Source organism: Colobus angolensis, unplaced genomic scaffold (assembly GCF_000951035.1).
Source record: "Colobus angolensis palliatus isolate OR3802 unplaced genomic scaffold, Cang.pa_1.0 Scaffold126, whole genome shotgun sequence".
In the NCBI taxonomy this organism is placed as follows: domain Eukaryota; kingdom Metazoa; phylum Chordata; class Mammalia; order Primates; family Cercopithecidae; genus Colobus; species Colobus angolensis.
The window spans coordinates 4780239-4785242 of record NW_012113808.1 but is presented as its reverse complement, the minus strand read 5'-3'; the positions used below and the strand labels follow the sequence as shown (position 1 = coordinate 4785242).

General features: G+C 42.5%; 1 pseudogene; it reads right to left on the bottom strand.

Moving 5' to 3' along the window:
- Positions 1 to 1510: 1510 nt before the first annotated feature.
- On the bottom strand, positions 1511 to 2555 carry LOC105505506 (annotated as a pseudogene).
- Positions 2556 to 5004: the final 2449 nt, after the last annotated feature.

Below are 5004 nucleotides of genomic sequence, written 5' to 3'. Positions count from 1 at the left end.
GTAAGTTGGGAGCTGTAACACATACATTTACTTAACTTTATTTAACATTTCCCTTTTTTAAACTATAGATTCAGCTCTGACTATACAACTGTACATTTCTAAGTATTTTTTCTTCAGCAGTTACAAACCCTTCATCTGGGATGGTGTAAGTATAAAATAGAAATTGCAAAAAGGCAAATTATTCTATTTTCATTAGAAATTTAACTTTAGTCCTGTTTCTATCATGGGACTATTTTCACAAACCCTAAAACTAATCTACAAAAAGCTATTACTGGTCTTTTTCCTTACCAATTGGTAAAATTTCCACAAAATTTTAATCAGTAGCAATCCATGTAACAGGCTTGTGTTTTAACACAAAACTGTGACTAACTATTTGAGAATACCTACTTTGGTCAAACTTCATAGAAAAAAAAAAGAAGAGAAAAAGTATAGGAAAGCAGACCCTTTTTCTGCTTAAATTCACAAATGGCAGATTCACAGTGGGCTGGAACAGAAATAGCAGGGCTCTTCAGAAACTCCAGGATTTTTAAAGACAAGTTCTCACTATTTTTCCCAGGCTGGTCTCAAACTCCTTTACTCAAGCTATTCTCCTGTTCCTGCCTCCAAAGCAGATGGGATTACAGAGCATGCACCACTGCGCCTCACTCAGGTCTTTTGATTAAACTACCAATAAAGGCTAAGTGCATTCAGACTTATAAAATCCCTGAAAGAGACCCCTCATTCTCTGTGGTTCTCTCAATTCAAGGTAGCATGATGTCATCTCTGAAGTTGTTCCTGAAGATAAAGAGAGGGCGGATGACCAGGGCTAGAGCATGATCCATAACAAGACTAAGTAAATGGTTATAAAGTGTAAGGCAGCAGCTCTCTATCTCTGAGGGGCATCAGAAATATCTGCATCTTTCTCTTTTTTTTTTTTGAGATGGAGTATTGCTCTGTCACCAGGCTGGAGTGCAGTGGCGCAATCTTGGCTCACTGCAACCTCCGCCTCCCAGGTTCAAGTGATTCTCCTGCCTCAGCCTCCTGAGTAGCTGGTACCTGCATCTTTCTAAACATATGAGTGCTTGGACCTCACTCCCTACCTCCAAAGGTGGAGCTCCAGGCAGGTAGGTCTTGCCAAAGTTTAGTCAGCAATTCTGATGTGTGCCACAGAGAACTAACTATTGGTGCAATGCTTCTGCCATACATATACACAACCTTTATTTGGAGTAAGTGAAGGTGATTTATCAATGGTTCATTTTATAAGATCACCACTGTAAATATTCCTTCATTGTCTACCCTGGCTGCAGATTACCCAGCAACAATCACGGATAAAATGTCAATTCCCTTCATAACCAAAGTTAGAATTTTAGGTGAACCTTTGCTTTTCACACTTTGTTTCTTTTATGTGGTAGAGCTAGGATGTACTTGTTAACTTCTTATTTGTAGCTAGTTTCACTGAAAATTCTTCTGGTATTAGTGTGCTGCTAAATCTCTTGTTTTAAAGATAAAGAGATTTGTACATTCTTAAAAAAAAAAGAACTTAAGGAAAACATTAATCTTAGCAATTTCTGATAAAAAGAAAAAAAAAAACTGTTTCTAACTTACCACTGATTTTTACTAAACTTTTAAGCTTTAGTTTATGCAACAGGATCACAATTTATTTCCCCAGTTACTCACACCCAGATTGTTTCAAATCCCCAACAGGGAAGTCCAAATCATCATGCTGTAGATTCCCATGCCTTAGCTTCTGCAGTGTTTCTCTGCAAAGCGGCCAGAACGATCCCAGCATTCCAGTCTTCACCCTCGGAAGACAGATTATACTTTTTGATAATTACAAATTTTGCTTTTTGATTTATTCTTGGACAAGTTCTAATATCAAGTAGCAAATGCTCTGTCCCCTTCTGAGAGCTCTCCGGATTGTTGTAGATGAGATATCATTAGTGATCCATGAATATTGCTCCAGTGTTTTCACAGCATACCAGATTCATGGATGAATTTCTGAGCATCATTTCCAGTCTGAGCATACATGTGAACTCATAGTCTGCCACAATTTGGATGATGTCTTCTCCCTTCCACAAATTGGGAACACCAAAGGACTCCAATAATCTGTCCCACACAACAGCTTGACCTTTGTCATACCTTTTGTTTTGGACTCCAGAGATTTCTTTCAACTAGAAACCTGTTTTTGTTCAGTCCACTTCCTCTTTTGTCCAGGCCTTTCTAGTGTATGCACATTCTGCTGGTTATCACGGTTACTAGCCTCCAGTTTCTCCTGATGGTATATAAGCACCTTAACATCTCTATCTGCTCCTTCTGAAGACTTTTCCATGTATCAACTTCCACCCATTTGGCATTCTTGGTGGCAAGTTTTGACATGATGACCTAGTGATGGGCAGGAATAAGTCCATTCTCCTGGTATTGCCAACAGGAGAGATTAAGTCTTTGACAACTCTGTATCTTCCTGTTCCACTCATGTAGTCTTTCGCTGGCTCAAACAACCTGAGGTGCATGTTGGTGATTGGATTAAAAGAATCACAAGCAAGGAGAACCACTTCAGTCTTCTCTGATTTTTCCATGGTAAGAACTTGAAGTTGTTGACTTCAGTAGAAAACTGTGATGCCTCCCTTGTCTTTTCCATGCTTCTAGATTTGATGCCTTCCCTCAAGGCATGTCCAGATGCAGGGTTTTCCTTAAAGACCCTCTCAGCTTCACTAAGAAAAAACCTTAGAAAGGCTGCGGTAGGCTCAGTCAAGGGAGAAAATGTTTCCTCAATCTTTACAGTTACTATTCTTTGGATGGGGCCTTTTGCTTTTATTTTCTTTGATGCCCTAGAGAATTTGCCTGTGGTATCAGTTGGGTTCAGCAGACTGGCTTCATTTCTGGATGATTTCAGGGGGACAAGGCTCAACTCAGCACTCCTGAGCCATGTGCTCTAACCCTGGGGGCTGGAACAAGGCCCACAGCTTTGTTCTGTGGCCTGCGAAGTGTTAAATACCTGCTGTGCCAGAGGGGCTGAGGTGTTCCTGGTTCACTGGCAACAACACTCCAATGGGAGTGCTGGCAAAATCACTTCACTGGAGTAGTGGCAGAGCAGTTTGTGCATATGCACTGGTGGCAGTGGGATGGTAAAGTCCACCCATGCATGCTGGCAAACCAGTGGGAGGAGGCTTCACTTGGGTGCATACTGACAGGGTCCAGTCTACAGAAGGTCTTCTACAGATAGGTGGGGTCTGCCAGCAAAGGGACTATGACAGTGGTCACTGCAATGCACCCTGGTTGGGCATCTGAGGCTGCACTGCCAGTGGCACAGTGCAGGCAAGTGGGCACAGTCAGGCTGGGACTTCGAGAAAGATTGGCAGACAGCGTGGCACTCAGATCAGAGTGGCTCTGTCTTATGGGCAAGAGAGCTCTGCTCCGTCCAGCTCCAAAAGTCAACAAAGGCCAAACCTTCTTGAGGAATGTGGCAAGCCTTGGGGGATTGGCACTCCTGGTCATGCTCCACTGCAGCCATTCCCATGCCAACCTTTCTGGGCTCCACACAGGTTGGAGTCCTGCCCCTGCCAACTCTACAGGCAGCTCTCTCTACTAGCTGAAATGTTTGTGGGGGTCATGGGATCTCCTGCAGCTAGCATTCTGGAGGTCCATGGTGAGAGTAGGCCTCTCCATGCCTATTTAACTAATCCCTTCCCCAGGAGCCACTGGGGGCCAGGAATGAGTCCTGGTGCCTGACAACCTCATTGAGAGTTCTCAACTTCCTCCCCCTTCAGCCTAATTTCTGCATCTTCCCTTCATCCACTCTCAATGCCTACCTTCTAAAGATCTGCTTGGGCTGAGCTGGTCTTCTTGATGGCCTGGTTTTTCAGTGGGAGATACTCTTCCTCGTTGCATCTAATCAGCCGTCTTGACTCTCCTCCTTTGCTTACAATGAATTTTGTACTTTCATATGTTTTTATGTTGTTAGTGTCCTTTTGTTTCAAGTTGAAAAACTTTCTTTAACATTTTTTTTTAAGGGAGGTCTAGTGGTAATGAATTCCCACAGTTTTTGTTGGTCTGGAAAAGTATCTCTCTTTCATGGCTAAAAGATAGTTTCATTGTGTATAGTATTCTTGGTTGACAAAGTTCCTCCCCCACCCCCTAGTCAGCACTTTAAATATATCATCCCAAGCTCTCCTAGCCTACCAGGTTTCTGCTGTGAAATCTGCTGATAGCCTTTGCAGGATTCCTTGTATATAAATGAGTCACTTTCTTCTTGCTGCTTTCAAAATGATCTGAAATTCCAGAATAGAAGCAGGGGGTGCATACTTAAACATCAGAAATAAGGTGGGGAAACTCAGTTTAATGGTCATCAAGGCCCACTATTACTTGAGCTGTATAATAAAATATTAAACATGAAACCTTCTAGGCCAACTTCTTTCCTAGCAATGGATTTCTTTTCTTTTCTTTTTTTTTGAGATGGAGTTTCTGTTGCCCAGGCTGGAGTGCAATGGTGTGATCTTGGCTCAGTGCCACCTCTATCTCCTGGGATCGAGTGATTCTCCTGACTCAGCCTCCTGAGTAGCTGGGATTACAGGTGTCCACCACCACACCCAGCTAATTTTTGTATTTTTACTAGAGACAAGGTTTCACCATGTTGACCAGGCTGGTCTCAAACTCTTGACCTCAGGTGATCCACCTGCCTTGGCCTCCCAAAGTGCCGGGATTACACGCACGAGCCACTGTATCTGGCCTAGCAATGAATTTCTTTTACTGAGTCACTTGTGCTTTGGTTTCAATAATGATTTATAATTTCCTTGTGTTGTGAGATGTGACAGAGGTTTGGCACACACAGAATTAACATTATTGTCATCTCCATGTCTGGGTTGATGAGCAAGACCCTTTGGCTAGCTCATGGGAGCCTTAAGAAATGAGAATTAGACAAGGCTCAGTGGAAGAGTGAAAGCTGTTGTCAGTATGGAACCATCTCGTATATTTATTGTTCTTGTTTGCTAATTATTTTTTGTTTTCCTTTTCATAGCCTCTGTGACA